This window comes from Bufo bufo, chromosome 4 (genome assembly GCF_905171765.1).
Source record: "Bufo bufo chromosome 4, aBufBuf1.1, whole genome shotgun sequence".
In the NCBI taxonomy this organism is placed as follows: domain Eukaryota; kingdom Metazoa; phylum Chordata; class Amphibia; order Anura; family Bufonidae; genus Bufo; species Bufo bufo.
In genome coordinates this window covers 276,152,304-276,174,032 of record NC_053392.1, presented here as the reverse complement: position 1 = coordinate 276,174,032, position 21,729 = coordinate 276,152,304, and the positions used below count along the sequence as shown (strand labels likewise).

At 43.2% G+C, this 21,729-nt stretch overlaps 2 long non-coding RNA genes across 2 annotated transcripts; one reads left to right on the top strand and one right to left on the bottom strand.

The window, feature by feature from the left end:
• Positions 1-1,569: 1,569 nt before the first annotated feature.
• Positions 1,570-20,855, bottom strand: LOC120997355. Its single transcript, XR_005778153.1, has 3 exons — positions 20,726-20,855; positions 15,843-15,853; positions 1,570-1,579 (listed from the first exon to the last, which is right to left on the bottom strand). It is a non-coding gene; the product is annotated as an uncharacterized LOC120997355 (long non-coding RNA).
• Positions 4,037-20,840, top strand: LOC120997356. The gene is made up of 3 exons (XR_005778154.1): positions 4,037-4,046; positions 20,335-20,338; positions 20,730-20,840. It is a non-coding gene; the product is annotated as an uncharacterized LOC120997356 (long non-coding RNA).
• Positions 20,856-21,729: the final 874 nt, after the last annotated feature.

Sequence of the window (21,729 nt, the reverse complement as noted above, 5' to 3'; positions counted from 1 at the left end):
CCCCCGGTACAAACACAAAATGACAGACTTGTTACCAGCATCACAGAGGGCTGTCAGAATGCAGCACTTCCAGGTCTTGCTTCGAGAAATGCTGCATTCTGCTTTTGCGGGTGCTGGCAGAGGAATTTCTACTCACAGAGAAACAGTTGCGGGTACATATCCAACAGCGCATGCAAGAAGAGGGCGGTTTGAAGATGTGTTGGTCACTTCATATATGAGATCATTCTTGCAGCCAACCCATCGACAGCCGCCCTCCGGATCCATCCTCAGGGAATGCCTAGACCGACAGGTGTCCGACTACATCGGGTTATGACTGATGTGGATGCTCTGAGAAGTGAGGAACCCCTGGACTACTGGATGTGCAGGCTTGACCTGTGGCCAGAGCTGGCACAATTTGCCATGGAACTCTTGGCTTGCCCCTTGTCCAGTGTCCTGTCCGAAAGGACGTTCAGCACAGCAGGGGGGATCATGACCGATAAGTGCACTCGCCTAGCTCACAACAGTGTGGACTACCTCACATTTCTAAAAATGAATGAGGCATGGATCTCGGAGGAATTCAACACATGTGACGACAACGTTTAATTAAATTTCCTCATGACAGGCCACCACGCAGAACAAATAATGGTTTCTGTCTTAGGTAAATACAGCGGCATAAAAAGCCTTTTCTGTCCGTTAAATGCCTAATGTTTTGGGCCTCTGAGGAATTCAACACCTGTGACGACCACGTGTTTCAAATATTATCATTAGGATTTTTTTTTAAGAAGGGGGATTTCGTTAGCCATGTTTTTAATCCAATTTAATATTTTTAGTTCTTTCAAACATATGTATTTGACCTGTATTTGTACTGGCCTGCAGTAAAATTGATATCCATTGACAGTGTAATATACCTCCGGCCACATAATCACTTAATCTTTTCTGTTCGTTGAATGCCTAATGTTTGGGGCCTGTAGTCCAATGGCCTACAGTAAAATGTTTATCCATTGACTGCATAATGTACCTCGAGCCACATAATCGGAATTTCTTTTATGTCAGGTGAATGCCTAATTTTTAAGGCCCGTACTTCCATGGTCTAAAATAAAAAATTTCTAGGCTCCGACAGGGCACATTTCAGAGAATTTCCCTTTAAGACGTATACAAATGTCCAGTGATTAAGAATGCCTAATTTTTAAGGCCCGTACTCCCATGGTCTAAAATAAAAAATTTCTAGGCTCCGACAGGGCACATTTCAGAGAATTTCCCTTTAAGACGTATACAAATGTCCCGTGATTAACCACCTCAGCCCCCAGTGCTTAAACACCCTGAAAGACCAGGCCACTTTTTACACTTCTGACCTACACTACTTTCACCGTTTATTGCTCGGTCATGCAACTTACCACCCAAATGAATTTTACCTCCTTTTCTTCTCACTAATAGAGCTTTCATTTGGTGGTATTTCATTGCTGCTGCCATTTTTACTTTTTTTGTTATTAATCGAAATTTAACGATTTTTTTGCAAAAAAATGACATTTTTCACTTTCAGTTGTAAAATTTTGCAAAAAAAACGAGATCCATGTATAAATTTTGCTCTAAATTTATTGTTCTACATGTCTTTGATAAAAAAAAATGTTTGGGTAAAAAAAAAATGGTTTGGGTAAAAGTTATAGCGTTTACAAACTATGGTACAAAAATGTGAATTTCTGCTTTTTGAAGCAGCTCTGACTTTCTGAGCACCTGTCATGTTTCCTGAGGTTCTACAATGGCCAGACAGTACAAAAACCCCACAAATGACCCCATTTCGGAAAGTACACACCCTAAGGTATTCGCTGATGGGCATAGTGAGTTCATAGAAGTTTTTATTTTTTGTCACAAGTTAGCGGAAAATGATGATTTTTTTTTTTTTTTCTAACAAAGTCTCATATTCCACTAACTTGTGACAAAAAATAAAAACTTCTATGAACTCACTATGCCCATCACGAAATACCTTGGGGTCTCTTCTTTCCAAAATGGGGTCACTTGTGGGGTAGTTATACTGCCCTGGCATTCTAGGGGCCCAAATGTGTGGTAAGGAGTTTGAAATCAAATTCTGTAAAAAATGACCTGTGAAATCCAAAAGGTGCTCTTTGGAATATGGGCCCCTTTGCCCACCTAGGCTGCAAAAAAGTGTCACACATCTGGTATCTCTGTATTCAGGATAAGTTGAGGAATGTGTTTTGGGGTGTCATTTTACATATACCCATGCTGGGTGAGATAAATATCTTGGTCAAATGCCAACTTTGTATAAAAAAATGGGAAAAGTTGTCTTTTGCCAAGATATTTCTCTCACCCAGCATGGGTATATGTAAAATGACACCCCAAAACACATTCCCCAACTTCTCCTGAGTACGGAGATACCAGATGTGTGATACTTTTTTGCAGCCTAGGTGGGCAAAGGGGCCCACATTCCAAAGAGCACCTTTCGGATTTCACAGGTCATTTTTTACAGAATTTGATTTCAAACTCCTTACCACACATTTGGGCCCCTAGAATGCCAGGGCAGTATAACTACCCCATAAGTGACCCCATTTTGGAAAGAAGACACCCCAAGGTATTCCGTGAGGGGCATGGCAAGTTCCTAGATTTTTTTATTTTTTGTCACAAGTTAGTGGAAAATGATGATTTTTTTATTTATTTTTTTTCATACAAAGTCTCATATTCCACTAACTTGTGACAAAAAATAAAAACTTCCATGAACTCACTATGCCCATCAGCGAATACCTTGGGGTCTCTTCTTTCCAAAATGGGGTCACTTGTGGGGTAGTTATACTGCCCTGGCATTCTAGGGGCCCAAATGTGTGGTAAGGAGTTTGAAATCAAATTCTGTAAAAAATGACCTGTGAAATCCGAAAGGTGCTCTTTGGAATATGGGCCCCTTTGCCCACCTAGGCTGCAAAAAAGTGTCACACATCTGGTATCTCTGTATTCAGGAGAAGTTGAGGAATGTGTTTTGGGGTGTCATTTTACATATACCCATGCTGGGTGAGATAAATATCTTGGTCAAATGCCAACTTTGTATAAAAAAATGGGAAAAGTTGTCTTTTGCCAAGATATTTCTCTCACCCAGCATGGGTATATGTAAAATGACACCCCAAAACACATTCCCCAACTTCTCCTGAGTACGGAGATACCAGATGTGTGACACTTTTTTGCAGCCTAGGTGGGCAAAGGGGCCCACATTCCAAAGAGCACCTTTCAGATTTCACAGGTCATTTTTTACAGAATTTGATTTCAAACTCCTTACCACACCTTTGGGCCCCTAGAATGCCAGGGCAGTATAACTACCCCACAAGTGACCCCATTTTGGAAAGAAGAGACCCCAAGGTATTCGCTGATGGGCATAGTGAGTTCATGGAAGTTTTTATTTTTTGTCACAAGTTAGTGGAATATGAGACTTTGTATGAAAAAAATAAAATAAAAAAAAATCTGCATTTTCCACTAACTTGTGACAAAAAAATAAAAAATTCTAGGAACTCGCCATGCCCCTCACGGAATACCTTAGGGTGTCTTCTTTCCAAAATGGGGTTACTTGTGGGGTAGTTATACTGCCCTGGCATTTTCCAGGGGCCCTAATGTGTGGTAAGTAGGTAAATGACCTGTGAAATCCTAAAGGTGCTCTTTGGAATATGGGCCCCTTTGCCCACCTAGGCTGCAAAAAAGTGTCACACATGTGGTATCGCCGTATTCAGGAGAAGTTGGGGAATGTGTTTTGGGGTGTCATTTTACATATACCCTTGCTGGGTGAGAGAAATATCTTGGCAAAAGACAACTTTTCCCATTTTTTTATACAAAGTTGGCATTTGACCAAGATATTTCTCTTACCCAGCATGGGTATATGTAAAATGACACCCCAAAACACATTCCCCAACTTCTCCTGAGTACGGCGATACCAGATGTGTGACACTTTTTTGCAGCCTAGATGCGCAAAGGTGCCCAAATTCCTTTTAGGAGGGCATTTTTAGACATTTGGATCCCAGACTTCTTCTCACGCTTTGGGGCCCCTAGAATGCCAGGGCAGTATAAATACCCCACATGTGACCCCATTTTGGAAAGAAGACACCCCAAGGTATTCAATGAGGGGCATGGCGAGTTCATAGAAATTTTTTTCTTTTTTTGGCACAAGTTAGCGGAAATTGATATTTTTAATTTTTTTCTCACAAAGTCTCCCGTTCCGCTAACTTGGGACAAAAATTTCAATCTTTCATGGACTCAATATGCCCCTCACGGAATACCTGGGGGTGTCTTCTTTCCGAAATGGGGTCACATGTGGGGTATTTATACTGCCCTGGCATTCTAGGGGCCCTAAAGCGTGAGAAGAAGTCTGGAATATAAATGTCTAAAAAATTTTACGCATTTGGATTCCGTGAGGGGTATGGTGAGTTCATGTGAGATTTTATTTTTTGACACAAGTTAGTGGAATATGAGACTTTGTAAGAAAAAAAAAAAAAAATTCCGCTAACTTGGGCCAAAAAAATGTCTGAATGGAGCCTTACAGAGGGTGATCAATGACAGGGGGGTGATCAATGACAGGGGGAGTGATCAATGACAGGGGGAGTGATCAATGACAGGGGGGTGATCAGGGAGTCTATATGGGGTGATCACCACAGTCATTGATCACCCCCCCTGGAAGGCTCCAGGGAGACGCCTGTATGTGTTTTGCGGATCCGATCCATCTATCAGTGGATCCGTAAAAATCATGCGGACATCTGAATGGAGCTTTACAGGGGGTTGATCAATGACAGGGGTGTAATCAATGACAGGGGGGTGATCAGGGAGTCTATATGAGGTGATAACCACAGTCATTGATCACGCCCCTGTAAGGCTTCATTCAGACGTCCGTATGCGTTTTGCGGATCCGATCCATCTATCAGTGGATCCGTAAAAATCATGCAAACATCTGAATGGAGCTTTACAGGGGGTTGATCAATGACAGGGGTGTAATCAATGACAGGGGGGTGATCAGGGAGTCTATATGGGGTGATAACCACAGTCATTGATCACGCCCCTGTAAGGCTTCATTCAGACGTCCGTATGCGTTTTGCGGATCCGATCCATCTATCAGTGGATCCGTAAAAATCATGCAAACATCTGAATGGAGCTTTACAGGGGGTTCATCAATGACAGGGGGGTGATCAGGGAGTCTATATGGGGTGATAACCACAGTCATTGATCATGCCCCTGTAAGGCTTCATTCAGACGTCCGTATGCGTTTTGCGGATCCGATCCATCTATCAGTGGATCCGTAAAAATCATGCAAACGTCTGAATGGAGCTTTACAGGGGGTTGATCAATGACAGGGGTGTAATCAATGACAGGGGGGTGATCAGGGAGTCTATATGGGGTGATAACCACAGTCATTGATCACGCCCCTGTAAGGCTTCATTCAGACGTCCGGATGCGTTTTGCGGATTCGATCCATCTATCAGTGGATCCGTAAAAATCATGCGGACATCTGAATGGAGCTTTACAGGGGGTTGATCAATGACAGGGGTGTAATCAATGACAGGGGGGTGATCAGGGAGTCTATATGGGGTGATAACCACAGTCATTGATCATGCCCCTGTAAGGCTTCATTCAGACGTCCGTATGCGTTTTGCGGATCCGATCCATTTATCAGTGCATCCGTAAAAATCATGCGGACATCTGAATGGAGCTTTACAGGGGGGTAATCAATGACAGGGGGGTGATCAGGGAGTCTATATGGGGTGATCACCACAGTCATTGATCATGCCCCTGTAAGGCTTCATTCAGACGTCCGGATGCGTTTTGCGGATCCGATCCATCTATCAGTGGATCCGTAAAAATCATGCGGACATCTGAATGGAGCTTTACAGGGGGGTAATCAATGACAGGGGGGTAATCAATGACAGGGGGTGATCAGGGAGTTTATATGGGGTGATCACCACAGTCATTGATCACGCCCCTGTAAGGCTTCATTCAGACGTCCGGATGCGTTTTGCGGATCCGATCCATCTATCAGTGGATCCGTAAAAATCATGCGGACATCTGAATGGAGCTTTACAGGGGGGTAATCAATGACAGGGGGGTAATCAATGACAGGGGGGTGATCAGGGAGTCTATATGGGGTGATCACCACAGTCATTGATCATGCCCCTGTAAGGCTTCATTCAGACGTCCGGATGCCTTTTGCGGATCCGATCCATCTATCAGTGGATCCGTAAAAATCATGCGGACGTCTGAATGGAGCTTTACAGGGGGTTGATCAATGACAGGGGGGTAATCAATGACAGGGGGGTGATCAGGGAGTCTATATGGGGTGATCAGGGGTGATCAGGGGCTAATAAGGGGTTAATAAGTGATGGGGGGGGTGTAGTGTAGTGTAGTGGTGCTTGGTGCTACTTTACTGAGCTACCTGTGTCCTCTGGTGGTCGATCCAAACAAAGGGGACCACCAGAGGACCAGGTAGCAGGTATATTAGACGCTGTTATCAAAACAGCGTCTAATATACCTGTTAGGGGTTAAAAAAAACACATCTCCAGCCTGCCAGCGAACGATCGCCGCTGGCAGGCTGGAGATTAACTCTCTTACCTTCCGTTCCTGTGAGCGCGCGCGCCTGTGTGCGCGCGTTCACAGGAAGTCTCGCGTCTCGCTACATGACGCATATATGCGTGACTGTGCGCAGCGCTGCCACCTCCGGAACGCGATCCTGCGTTAGGCGGTCCGGAGGTGGTTAAGATACATATTTTTTGTTGGAATTTTTGTCATTGATCCCCCTCTGGTATGTCATTGTCCATGTTGTGGGACTATTTGTGCACTTCTACTAAGTATTTGGTGGCTGCAAATATGAGCTGAACATTTTTCAGGTTCGCCTGAAATTAAAGTGAATGGGTCCAGCCGCGAACTTGCGGTTCGCGAACATTTGATCGCGTTCGCGCGATCGTGTTCGCGAACTGTCCCGGCCAATGTTCATCGATCACTATCTGTGACATTCAGCGCAATTGTTTGGCCGCTGATGACAGCGACATTACCTGCGTTACATCTCCTATGTAACGTTTGCGCATCCTAAATATCTGTGACATTCAGTGTAATTTTTTCGCTGCTGGTGACAGCGACATTACCTGCGCTACATCTCATGTATAACGTTTGCGCATCCTAAATATCTGTGACATTTAGTGTAATTTATTTGTGCATACACTTACAAAACCTGTGCTACTGTACGTGTGACATACTTGCAAGCATATATACCATTTAATATGCTCAAGGCATGCAGTAAGGGACGGGGAAGTGGTCGTGCTGCTGATGGTGCACACAGAGGCTGTGGCCCTGGGCGCGGTAAAACTGTGTCTGCTGCCAGAGCATAAGAAACACACTCATCCAAGATATATAGCTTCATGTCCCAATTTGCACGGCGGCGCAGGACACCACTTTCGAAGTCACACCAGTGCGACCAGGTGGTTGGTTGGATTGCAGCAAATAATGCTCCCAGTCGGTTAAGCACCACCCTGTCTTCAACAAAGTCCAGTCTCAGTAGCCAAGAATCTGGTCAACAGAATCCTCACCCTGATCCTCCTTCTTCCAACCATGGAGAGTTTTGGCAAACAAGTGATCCCACACTTGGATATTCCGAGGAGCTCTTTTCATCGCCATTACTTGATTTGGGCCTCTGAATAAGCCCGCTTGAAGCGGGACATGAGGATATCTTGTGCACTGATTCCCAAACTCTTGAGTATCCACAGTCAGAAGAAGATGATGGTGGGGAAAGGCAATTAGTGTTTCACGAGGTGGATGATGATGATGAGACACAGTTGTCAATAAGTGGAGTTCTTGTTAGGTCAACAAGTCAGGAGAATGCCCAGAGTGTGGAAGTGGAAAAGAAGGTGGTGGACGACGAAATCACTGACCCTGTTGCAGGCGCAGCACTATGAAGTACCTTTTGCGCTGTTCCATTAGAAGAATTTTGATATCTCTGACTTTTAGTCTAACCAGACTGTCTATTATTCTGTAATTCCTCTAGCGCTGTTCTATGGAAACAGTTAGTTTAAAGATGCTTGAAATAACTTCTTTATTAACTTAAACTTTTCTTCATATATAACACTGCCGCCTCCGCAGAAGATCGTCCATGTACAAAACACGTGTTGAATAAAGTATCATAAAATGCGGTATGCATAAGATGGTGGTTCAACTGTTCAATCTTGTCATTCAACATAAAATGGTGGATATATTTCTCTCTTAAGTATCTATACTCTCACTTCAAGTTATTTAAGCACTTTATGATCTCTCTGAGAGGTAAATCTGAGGTCTAACTAATAGTTTTACTTGCCGAATTTGGACGCAATTTGCAGTATGCAGTTAGCAGTAACTATTTGCAGATTGGTTGAGCATGATCTGGTATGGTTGTATGCAATTTGGATTGCAATATGAAATTTGAATTTGGATTGTGATCTTTGTAGTTTGCAATTGATGGAACTGTATGTAAACACACATATAACTGGTTCAATATACAGTTCTAATCACTTTATTAACAGTAGGAACATTAGATAACTGTTTTAAATGCCTATTTTCGCCTCTCTGCTTCCATAAAACACTCGGCGGTCATTGCGGAGACACTGCAGCATGTAATCGCTCATGCGTGCCAGGCTGCCCAGAGGCAACAAAAATCTGTCCTCTGTGGGAGGTGTATCGTCTGTGTCCTCTGTATCCCCCAAGCCACGCACCAGTGATGGCCATAAGCTGGTCTGGGTGCCACGCTGCTCTGAACATGGTTCCTCCTCCTCCATCTCCTCCTCCTCATCCTCCACCTAGTCATCATCAAGAACTGTGCCCTGCCTGGAAAATTGTGTACCTTGGGTTTGTGGGTGCAGGAACCCACCCTCGGAGCCACTTGGGAATGACGGCCGTAAACCCTACGAAATGATCCCTCTTCCTCCAACTCCTCCTGTGCCACATCCTCTTCCATCATCGCCAGGAGCGTTTTTTCAAGGAGGCATAGAAGTGGGATACTAATGCTGAGAATGGCGTTATCGTCACTGGCCATGTTGGTGGAGTACTCGAAAGAGCGCAACAAGGAACACAGGTCTCGCATGGAGGCCCAGTCATTGGTGGTGAAGTGGTGCTGTTCCGCCGAGCGACTCACCCGGGCGTGCTGCAGATGAAACTCCACTATTGCCTGCTGCTGCTCGCACAGTCTGGCCAGCATGTGCATGGTAGAGTTCCAACTTGTGGGCACGTTGCATATGAGGCGGTGAGCGGGAAGGCCGAAGTTACGCTGCAGCGCTGGCAGGCGAGCAGCAGCAGGGTGAAAACGCGGAAATCGCGCACAGACAGCCCGCACTTTATACAGCAGCTCTGACATATCGGGGTAATTTTTAAGGAATCTCTGCACCACCAAATTCAGCACATGCGCCAGGCAAGGGATGTGCGTCAAACCGGCTAGTCCCAGAGCTGCTACGAGATTTCGCCCATTTTCGCACACCACCAGGCCAGGCTTGAGGCTGACTGGCACAAACCACTCATTGGTCTGTTGTTCAAGGTCCGTCCACAGCTCTTGCGCGGTGTGGGGTTTGTCCCGCAAACAGATACGTTTTAAAACTGCCTGCTGTCATTTACCCCTGGCTGTGCTGAAGTTGGTGGTGAAGGTGTTACGCTGACAGGATGAGGAGCTGGTAGAGGATGAGAAAGCAGAGTAGGAGGAGGAAGCAACAGGAGGCAAACTGAAGCGCCCTGCAATCCTCGGTGGTGGAAGGACATGAGCCAAACTGCTATCCGCCTCAGGCCCAGCCGCCACTGCATTTACCCAGTGTGCTGTTAGGGAGATATAACGTCCCTGATTGTGCTTACTGATCCACGTATCCGTAGTCAGGTGCACCTTGCCACAGATGGTGTTGCGCAGTGCACACCTGATTTTGTCCCCCACTTTGTTGTGCAGGGAAGGGATGGCTCTACTGTAAAAGTAGTGGCGGCTGGGCACGACGTACTGTGGGACAACCACCGCCATAAGGCCTTTAAAACTATCCGTCTCCACCAGACGGAATGGCAGCATTTCAAAGTCCAGTAATTTAGAAATGGGCTAGGGATCGCGGGTGGGTAGGGGGGTACTTCCTCCTCCTCTCCAGCGTTTGGGAGATGGAGAACTGAACGCTTCCTTGGGACATTGTGGAGATGCTTGGTAACCCAGGTGTTGCTGTTGCTGGCAGATCCTCTGTTTGCGGGGTGGCAGGTGGATGAAGAGGCCGAGACTGCAGCAGAAGAGGAAGCAGGAGGAGCCAGATACCTTTCTTGGTTTTTGAGGTGTCTACTCCACTGTAGCTCGTGCTTTGCACTTAAATGCCTGGTCATGCAGGTTGTGCTCAAGTTGAGAACATTTATGCCTCGCTTCAGACTCTGATTGCACAGCGTGCAAACCACTCATGTCTTGTCGTCAGCACATTGTCTGAAGAGCTGCCACGCCAGAGAACTCCTTGGAGATGGCTTTAGTGTGCTCGGTCCCTTGCTGCGGTGGGCAGTAGATGGTGTACTGTCTAGAGGACGGTCACTCCGCTTTTTCACCCTGATCCCTCTTCTGCTGTGCTGGTGGTTTTGTGCGACCACCGCCTCTTCCTCCGAAATACATAGGTCACTCGCATGACCTTGATTCCATGTGGGGTCCTCCACATCATCTTCCACCCAGTCTTCACCCCTGCCTTCCTTGTCGGTCTGCACACTTTCGAAAGCCCCAGCAGTTGGCACTTGTGTTTCGTCATCATCCAAGACGTGTTGCGATGGTCCTCCCATGTACTTATCTTGAAAGATAAGTGGTTGGGCATCGGTGCACTCAATCATCAGAGTCATAAAAAAGAAGAAGAGACTACGGCATGACTTGGGGCTCAGACTGCTTGGACATCGGCTGCAGGTGCCAACTGTGGTCTTTCAGCTGGAGACTGGGTGGGAGACAATGTGAATGAACTGGATCCACTGTCAGCAACCCAATATACTATCGCCTGTACTTGTTCAGGCCTCACCATTCGTAGAGCCGCATTAGGCCTGACCAAATAACGCTGCAGGTTCTGTCGCCTACTCGCACCTGAGGAAGGGGTTTCACTTGTGCATGTAGCTCGCACAGATCGACCACGTCTTCTCCCTGCAACAGGAGCTCCACCAGCAGCACCACGACCTGGGCCACGTCCCTTATTTGACGCTCTCCTCATATTTCTCAAATTTAGGATCTTGCCCTAAATGGGTGTTTAATTAATAGTAGAATAGAACGACAGTATGTGAAGGGTGTATCTCACACGGCCTGAACCAGACTAGGCATCAATTAAAGATTTCTTTGCCCAAAATGGCTGTATTTCAAATGCCTGAGTCAAACCCCTGTATTTAAAGGTTGTATCTCACACGGTTTGACCCACAGTAGGCCTCAATTAAACATTTGTTTGCCCAAAATGGCTGTATTTCAAATACCTGAATCAAACCCCTCTATGTAAAGGGTGTATTTCACACGGCCTGACCCACAGTAGGCCTGAATTAAAGATTTTTTATTGCCCAAAATGGCTGTATTTCAAATAACTAAATCAAACCCCTGTATGTAAAGGGTGTATCTCACACGGCCTGACCCACAGTAGGCCTCAATTAAAGATTTGTTTGTCCAAAATGGCTGTATTTCAAATGCCTGAATCAAGCCCCTGTATGTAAAGGGTGTATCTCACACGGCCTGACCCACAGTAGGCCTGAATTAAAGATTTGTGCACCAAATGGCGGTATTTCAAATGCCTGAATTAAACCCCTGTATGTAAACTGTGTATCTCACACGGCCTGACCCACAGTAGACCTTAATTAAATATTTGTTTGACCAAAATGGCTGTATTTCAAATACCTGAATCAAACCCCTGTATGTAAAGGGTGTTTTATTATTGAAAGAATATAAGCCCTGTATATACAGGGTGTATCTCACATGGCCTGACCCACAGTAGGCCTGAATTAAAGATTTGTTCACCAAATGGCGGTATTTCAAATATCTGAATATAACTTAAATGTATTAAGGGTGTATCTCACAATGAGATATGCAGCAAAGGCTGCCAAATAAAGTTTTTTTGCCCAAACGGGTGTTTGTTTAATAACTCAATATGGCAGCAGTATATAACCCAGGAATTTCAAACGTCAAGATGCTGCAAGGCCTGAAATATTGTGTTTTTTGCCCCAAAAAGGGTGTTTTATTAATGAAAGAAGATAATCTCTGTATATACAGGGTGTATCTCACATAGCATTACCCACAGAAGGCCTGAATTAAAGATTTGTTCACCAAATGTCGGTATTTCAAATATCTGAATATAACCCAAATGTATTAAGGGTGTATCTCACAATGACATCTGCATGTGCAGTAAGCCGGATTGTGACTAATGCACACTGGCGCAAAATTTATGTTTTTTAGTTTGTGACGCCAATTGCAATGTGCGCAGGTTATAGTCTCAGGGCCCTTTAAGATGTTGCAACTCACGTACCAGGTGAGGAATGCCAGAGGGGGATAATGTCTCTGTGTAATGTCAACAGTGTCTCCTACCTGGGTACGGCTGGACTCCTGTATCCTGGCTCACTTGCAATAAAATTGAGTGTGGTCAGTAGGAGTAATTGAGGAATGAATGAGATCCAGACAGGAAATATGATCCAACTTGTCTTTACTAAAGGGGTGCAGCATAAATCCATATGAGTACAGCAATAGTCTAGGGTCCCAGCAGGTAGTGGCAATATGTGGCAGGAATTTATATATATTCTGCTTCTTGTACATACGCCTGTTAGAATCTGGCAGGTATCTATCTTCTGCTCTGTCTGTGGTCTGCTTGGTTTGGGCCTGACTAGCTAAAGGAGGTATTTGGCTTCTCGTGGACATTGGATTAAACACTCACAGTTCTGCTCGCAGGGAATGGCTTCCTGGAGATCTGTAGATCTGGAGGTGGCTGCTTGCTTGTCAACCAGCTGAGGTAGATGACTCAGGCTGGATAGAGGGATCCTGGACCTCAGCCGAGGTTGGATTCTAGGTTGGGATCCCTGTTTCTGGGAGCTCCTACTAACACAGCGTTCCCCTAGCCGGGGTGGCTGGTACACACTAACTAAACTTCCTTCTCCACCTCATGAGACAGGATGTGGGAACATTCCACTCCTCCTCAAAGAGGGGGCAGTGAGGTTGGAATGAACTATTCCAATCTAGCAATACTAAACTGGCTAAGATCCTGTTACATACTGCTGCCACCTGCTGGTGTACATTGAAATTACAGCAAATATATAATACAGACCTGGAAATACATATCATGGCAATGCACAGTTAGATTACACTAGATGGAAATACACATATACACCTGACATTATTGTAGCAGGGATACAGAAGTTTAGTGACATACTTCAGGATGTTACACATGAAAGGCTGGCAACAATAATTTTTTTTTTGCCCAAACGGGTGTTTGATTAATAACTGAATTTGACAGCAGTATATAAGCCTGTAATTTCTCACGTGCTGATGCTGCAAGGCCTGAAGATAGTGTTTGTTGGCAAAAAAGTGTGTTTTTAAAACCCCAGAAAATGATGGGTGTGTTTCTAGCTTAAATTGCACAATGACTAATCCAGATGTTGTATATTGCCAAAAAAGTGTTTTTTTTGGTAACAGAATATGAAAGCTGTATATATTAAACTTGAATTTAACACTTGCAGATCAGGAAAATAGTGGATTTTGGCAAAAAAGTGTGTTTTTAAAACCCCAGAAAATGATGGCTATATTTCTAGCTTAAATTGTCCACTGACTAATCCAGATGTTGTATATTGCCAAAAAAAAGTGTTTTTTTGGTAACAGAATATGAAAGCTGTATATATAACACTTGAATTTAACACTTGCAGATCAGGAAAATAGTGTTTTTTGGGGAAAAAAAGTGTGGTTTTAAAACCCCAGAAAATGATGTCTGTATTTCTAGCTTAAATTGCACACTGACTAATCCAGATGTTTTTAAATTACCCCAAAAATTTCAATGTCCCAAAAGCTCAGATGCAGTGCTGGTGCACTGAGCTTGCATAAAATGGCCGCCGCCGACCACCTAACTGACTTATTAAAGTTATTTTCTTTCGGTCACTGGGCTCAGGGCAGGATAAAAAAATTGTGCCCTGCACCCACAAAACACAATGTATGTAGATCGCTGAGTCAGATTCAGATTTTGAGCAAAGACTCTCTCCTATTCTCTCCCTTACAGCAGCAGCATCCTCTCCCTACAATAAGCACAGCAGAGTGACGATCAACGCTACATGACTCCAGCTTATATAGAGGCTGGGTCACATGCTACACTGGCTAATCACAGCCATGCCATTAGTAGGCATGGCTGTGATGGCTTCTAAGGTCATACAGTTAACCGCTTGTTGACTGGCTGCTCTGCAGCCTTTCAAAAAGCGCCAAGAAAGCGCCGAACACTGAACCCAAACTTTTACTGAAATGTTCGGGCTCGGGTCCGGGGTCCAAAAATCCTAAAGTTCGGTATGAACCCGAACTTTACATTTCGGGTTCGCTCAACCGTAGTCATCAACCAAAAGTGTGATCCTCCGTGTGAATTCAAATTTAGGTTCATGATCGATTTGACGGCATACTGATGAGTCATTGAGTTGACGTAAAATCTCCTGTTCATATTTAACTGTGTCCATAATCACTATAGCCCCTCCCTTATACACTGGTTTTATAGTGATCTCCTTCCTACAGCTTAACTGATCCAAAGTATCTGTTTTTGTGAGGTTAGATCTATACCTAAGTTGTGGGACCTGTGTTCTAAGTTTGTTAACATCTTTTTGGACTAAAGAGATATATGCCTCCACTATATTGTTGTTGGAAGGTGGATAAAAATTACTTTTAGTATAGAGGTTAAGGCTTTTAAGTGACAAAGTTTCACTAGTTGCTATGGAGACAGTTGTTCATGAATCATCCAATGAACCCATAGCTGAAAAGGCTTTCAGTCTCAATCTTCTAAAGAAGGCAAACAAGTCTATTTCATACTTAAACCAGTCAATGTATGTGGTGGGACAAAATGATAGTCCCTTATCAATAAGGGAAAGCTCCAGATCAGAAGAAGTATATGAAGAAATATTTACCACTAATGTGTCTATCTTGCTTTGTAGTGGGGGGAATCCTTCTGTATTGTCGCTTGTCCCCTCCGACTCGGATCCATAGGTGGTTTCTTGGATCTGGTAACCATATTGTTTCCTCCATCATCTGTGTTTACGTCCTCCTCTCCTTTGTCTTTTCCATTTGTCTGTCTTTGTCCTAAAAAACGGGCGTCATCACTAAGATCCTCAGAAGACTCTGTTGCTGTAGTTTCCATGTCTGTTCTTCTGTTCGGTCGTCGAGGTCTGGGCTTAATTCTCCTCGGCTGGTTCATCTGCCATCCTGTAGGTTGTTTCCTATAAACATCACCTTTGTGGTAGTCTTCCATGTCTCTGTGCCATTTTTGGTGTTTTGTTATCTCTATATTATTGCGATATTTAAGTAGATCAGAACTTAGTTTTTCATTTAACACAGAAAAATCGGCCTTAGACAATAATGTCCTAATCTGTGTTTCCAGCTGGTCAATACATTTTTTATTTTCCTGTGTTTCAGCCTGTAGAAATTCCATATTTAATAACATGATGTCCATGGAATAACAGTTAGAAATTAATTCAAACTTGGCACAAAAGTCCTTGTTATTAGGTAAGAGAATCGGACTATTAGCACGCGGTTCTCTGTAAACTGGACCTCACACGGGACACCTCCAGGATGAAGTAAGTGGCTCATCAATGATTTTAATGAATTGAATGCACACTCCGATTTGATTCACATATATCTGTATGTATGATTGACACATTTGTGAAGACATTTTGATTAATATTGGTGACACACCCCCACTTCCTGGGTGGTGTCACACATACCCTATTTAAGGCATACCTTATGTTATAATCACATTGCTTGATAAAGACCAGAGATGGTCGAAACGTCGCTGTCATTATGCTGCTGATTTGAAATAAACCAATTTGTATTTTGCACAAATGGAAGAGTGCTGCGGATCTTTACGTATTTCTGGTACATGCCGGGACCCTAAGCCAGGATCTCCATCTGCAAGCACCACCTCAGCTATCAAGGATAGATACATTTTTTCCAATTGCTGGACTCTATAGTGCTGCTTATCTTTTGTTATTTTTCAAGCTGGACACATGGCACGAACTGGCGCCCTATGCCTTGGAGGTGCTGGCATGCCCTGCTGCCAGCCTTTTGTCAGAGCGGGTATTTAGTGCTGCTGGGGGCATAATAACTGATAAGCGCATCTGCCTGTCAAATGCTGACAGGTTGACTGATCAAAATGAACAAGGCCTGGATTGCCCCTGACTTCTCTACTCCACCAGAGGAAAGCGGCTAAACATAAAGGCACCTTAAATGTGGCTTTTATGGTGTATTGAATACACTGTATTCCCATGCACCCCTTCCACCACAAAAAAGGGTATATGGTTCAGTGTTCCTTTTCTCGTCCTCCTCCTCCATCATATCAACATGCTTATTAGGCTGTCCTCGCTCTAATGTTTTAAAGGGTCAGCTCATCAGCAGGCCCTCGCTCCTAATGTTTTAGAGGGTCACCAGCAGGCCATCGCCCATAATGTTTTAGATGGTCAGATCAGTAGCAGGCCCTCAGCCCTAATTTTTTAGATTGTCTGATCAGCAGCAGGCCCTCGCCCCTAATGTTTTAGAAGGTCAGCTCAGCAGCAGACCCTCACCCCTAATGTTTTAGAAGGTCAGCTCAGCAGCAGACCCTCACCCCTAATTTCTTTAGATGGTCAGATCAGCAGCAGGCCCTCCTAATGTTTTAGAGGGTCACCAGCAGGCCCTTGCTCCTAATTTTTTGAGGATCACCAGCAGGCCATCAATCATAATTTTTCAAGAGTGTTTATGATGCCCTCCTTTATGTGTAATAAAGGGTGTATTGTAGTGCCAGTTACTTGTAATGTTTGGCAGGCCTTTTACTTAGTGCATAGGCTTTATGAGTGTAGGAGTCCCACTACCTGTACAATTGTATCACAATGTGAATGAGGCCCTCCTTTATGTGATATACAGGTTGTATCGGAGTGCCTCTTCCTTGTAATTTTTGGAAGCACTTGCACCTTATATATAAGTAAATATACAGAAAATAATGTTTCCTAACAATTTTTCCTGTAAAATCGATTTTATCTTCAGTTTTGTGCGTATTATTGGCAGTCTGAAAAAGTGGCGTACTACTCGGACAACATCGTTCCCAGCAGCGACCTGGGAGTCCCAGATGCATCCAGACATTCTACCTATGATGTTTCCCAAATATTTCAGTGGTGTTTCTATCAAATTCTGACCTTTTCTTGTGAACCAGACACCCTCCCCTCTTCAGAGCAGGGGGTGCCTTGTTTAATGCTCGGGTTCTCCCATTTACTTCCATTGTGCTCGGATGCTCTGTATAGCCAGAGCATCCCAAAGTGTTCTACTCAAGCACCAGAGCACCCGAGCACTTTGGTGCTCGATCAACACTAGTAAGCACATATATTACTATGTCTTTGTTTCTTTCTTTAAATTATACACACGTATACGTACCACTACTTTTCTGTCTTTCACTGTAAATGGTGTATACACAGATTGTAGTGCCTCCCTTTATCTCACTGTAAGCAATGGAGATACACATAGAAATGTCTCCCTTTTTCTCACTGTAATATATATAGACACACATAGTGCTTTCTCCCTCTCTATTTCTGTAATTGATGTAGATATAGATAGTACTTACTACTTATTTCTTCTGAGAAATTATGTAGACTGTTAAAGTACTACAATATGCCTCTCTCTTCCACCCTGATTTCCATTGTAAATAATTTAGGCACACATATTACTCTAACCCTGAATCTTCCTTTAAATACAGCACACACAGATAGTATTATCTTCTTGTCTCTCACTATAACTCATATAGAAATGATATAGAGACAGTACTGCCTTCCTGTCTCTCACTGTAAATTATGCAGATACAGATAGTACTGCCTTCTTTTCTCTCACTGTAAATTATGCAGATACAGATAGTACTAGGAAAAAACGGCTGGCACTCGCTATGTGGTTGCACATCAAACAACTATTTATTAGTAATTAACCGCTAGTTCAACAGTAGATATTAGCAGAAATGCATGCACTTATTAAAATAACATTGTTAAAAGAACCCCTAAAAAATAAATAATATAAAATACAATAACACTGGACTGGTTACGTCACGAACCGCACCAAAGTAATGTCTCTTGAGACAGTATAATGTTCCTTTGCCAGTTTGCAGTATGTCTCCAATTCAGTGTACTGTCTCTTTAAATAAGAAAATATAGCCAAGTCCACAAGCTATTTTAGTTGTTGGGGGATATCATCTCCCTCTCTATGTTTAACGTCAGTAGTTCTTGTATTACTGGGTATTGCAGCCTTCAGTAGTTGGGTATGTGGTGAATTCACAGAAAAGTTTTGGCTTACCCACATAAACGACACTCCGGCCGTATGATTCAGCCGCTTGTTCCACTGCTCGCTCTCGGCGTCCCCGCTCTCTGGCGTCTGTCACGTGGTGTACCAGAGATATCGCGGGACTTGGGAATTTCAGTCCGATATTCTTAGTCCGATATTCCTATGTGAGCTGCAGGTCGGATGAAGAAATGGAGCGCTCCACTTTGTAAAAGATACTTTAGATTTCATCCATCATATCCAGAAGCTTGATGTTGGCAGGGATATAACGCTAAACGCGTTTCGAGGACTTCAATCCTCTTCCTCAGTAGCTATATCCCTGTTGTTGAATCCCCTCCTTTTATACCGTCATGAGTGATCTGCAAAAACTGGGCTGGAATCACTTATTCTTATAATGCGATTTTTGGTGCGTTTTTGGTGCGGTTTTGAAAACGCACCTGCGTTTTTTGCGGCATCGAGACCGCAGCCTCTTAATTAGTATTAGTGTGGCCAAAACATGGTCAAAATCAAATATAACATGTCAAATAATCAACAACAATATATAAAATTTTGTTATAAAAGACAATATAAAATATACCGCAGGAGATCAATCATTTATAAATAGATAAGAGCAAGATAGTACTATAATCTATAAAGACTTCTATATATCCAAGGGCCTCATCCTCTACATATTGTATTCATATCTATCCTCCAATAGTGGTATTTGTAGTACTGCCTTCCTTTCTCTCACTGTAAATGTTTTAGATACAGATAGTACTGACTTCCAGTCTCTCACTGTAAATTAAGTGTAATCAGATAGTACTGTCTTCCTGTCTCTCACTGTAAAGGATGTAGAAAAAGATAGTACTGTCTTTCTACCTTTCACTGTAAATGATACAGAAGTAGATAGCGCTGTATTTGTAAAAACAAATAGTACTGTGTTCCTGTCTCTCGCTGTAAATGATGTAGAAAGAGACAGTGTTGTCTTCCTGTCTCTCACTATAAATGATGTAGAAACAGATATGTAGTACTCTCTTCTTGTCTCTCACTGTAAAGGATTTAAAAATAGATAGTACTACCGTATCTTCCTGTCTCTTAATGTCAATGATGTATAAACACATAGTACTGTCATCCTGTTTCTCATTGTAAATGATGTACATACAAATACGGTAGTACTGCCTTTCTGTCTGTCACTGAAAATGAAGTAGAAGCAGATAGTATTATCCTCCAGTTTCTCACGGTAAATTATATAGATACAGATAGTACTGCCTTCCTGTCACCCATTGTAAATTATGTTTACACAGATAGTATTGTCTTCCTGTCTCTCAATGCAAATGATGTAGAAAAAGATAGTACTGTCTTTCTACCTTTCACTGTAAATGATACAGAAGTAGATAGCGCTGTATTCCTTTATCTCACTATGAACGATTTCAAAACAAATATTGCTGTCTTCTTGTCTCTCACTGTTAATTCTGTAGAAACGGACTGTACTTTCTTCCTATCTCTCACTGTCAATGATACAGATAAATATAGCACTATCTTCCTGTCTCTTGTTGTAAATGATATAGATACAGATAGTACTATCTTCCAGTCTCTTATTTTAAATCATCTAGATACAGATAGTAATGTCTTCCTACCTCCCGCTGTGAGTTATGTAGAATCATATGGCACTGGCACTTTAAATGAAGAAGTAGATAGTACTGTCTTTCTATCTTTCACTGTAAATCATGTATATACAGATAGTGATGTCTTCCTGTCTCTCATTGTAAATGATGTAGAAACAGATAGTTCTGTCTTCCTGTCTCTCATTATAAATGATGTAGAAACAGATAGTACTGTCTTCCTGTCTCTCGTTGTAAATTATATACATACATATAGTGCTACCTCCCTGTCTCTCACTTTAAATGGAGTATAAGCTCAGTATTGTCTTCCTGTCTCACACTGTAAATGATGTAGAAGGAGATAGTACTGACTTCCTGTCTATCAACCTAAATTATGTAGAATTTTAGAATAAATAATTTTTATTGGCATTTTCAGTAATTGGCAGGTTAAGCCATAATTTGTGGTATTTGAAAGCATAACAACATATGCCTATAATATAGGCCTGCTTATAGGACAATAGTATACATAAGTGGTTTGCATAGTTAGTAAGGTCTGTAACAAATAGACCATAACATTAAAAGGGTAAAGAGGGGGAAGGAAAACCAGGGAGGAAAGAAGGGGTTATGAGGTAATCGCTGTCACAGTCTACAATAGTTCGAAGGGCCTATTCCCACTTTGCCTTCGTTACTTCACTCTAGTCCCAACCCAGGTGTGGGAAACTCTCAGTAATTCAGGGGGAATAGTTGGAGTTATGGAGCCATGGACCCCAAGTAAGTAGCCTGGACTTCAGGGGGATAATCGAGGAAGGCACTAAGCTTTCATATCTACAAGACTTTGTAACAGACCGTTTCAGCAGACAAGGGGTTAAAATCCGTTTAGGCGATAAGCCCCTTTCTGAGAGACAGGCACAGCTACTGCAGGATACACCCAAACTCCCGAACTGGATACAAAATAGCACTCCGAACTGGAACCTCACGAATAGCTGCTAGCAGACGAACAGGAATCAGCTTACACTCCTGGCAATCAGCCTCTAACAGCATACAGCGGATCCCCCCAATAACGAGACAAGGCTCCGTGTTGAGGGTCAAGCAGTGGTCTGAGGTGCTGGCACACCCAGCCTGGTTTTTATTACAGTCTTTTCAAATACAGGACCGCCCACAGGGAGGTATAAAACAACCAATCACATATCAGTTACATCCCACATATTCCCTCCCCTTATCCTGAGAGGAAACTCAATTACACATACAGTTAAAACATACTTTCTACCTAACTTTCATAACTCTAAAACCATACATCACATTCACATAAAAATTACATATTCACAATCAATCCATTCAGGGGAACAACATATTACAAAATGGCATGAATCAGACCAGGGGTTGAAAAGTTAGTAAAAGTATCTTTTGGGCCCTGGCTGGCAGCATGGCAATCTGGCTCAAGCAGGTTTTACAGAGACAATACATCCCCACAATGCATCATGGTTTCCTCCTCTCTGCCCTGGAGACACCCGAGGCGTAATCCAATTATCTCTCAAGACAAAGAGAAATCACCAATACACACGTGGGGACAATGGAACAGACATCACTTACTCAAACATACAATGTCCCACCCTTTACAATACACATAGACATTTAACACATTCCCAGACAGCTCAAGTCTGAGTGCATATTATTAGGTGAATGGCACTCAGACAACATGAATACAATAAA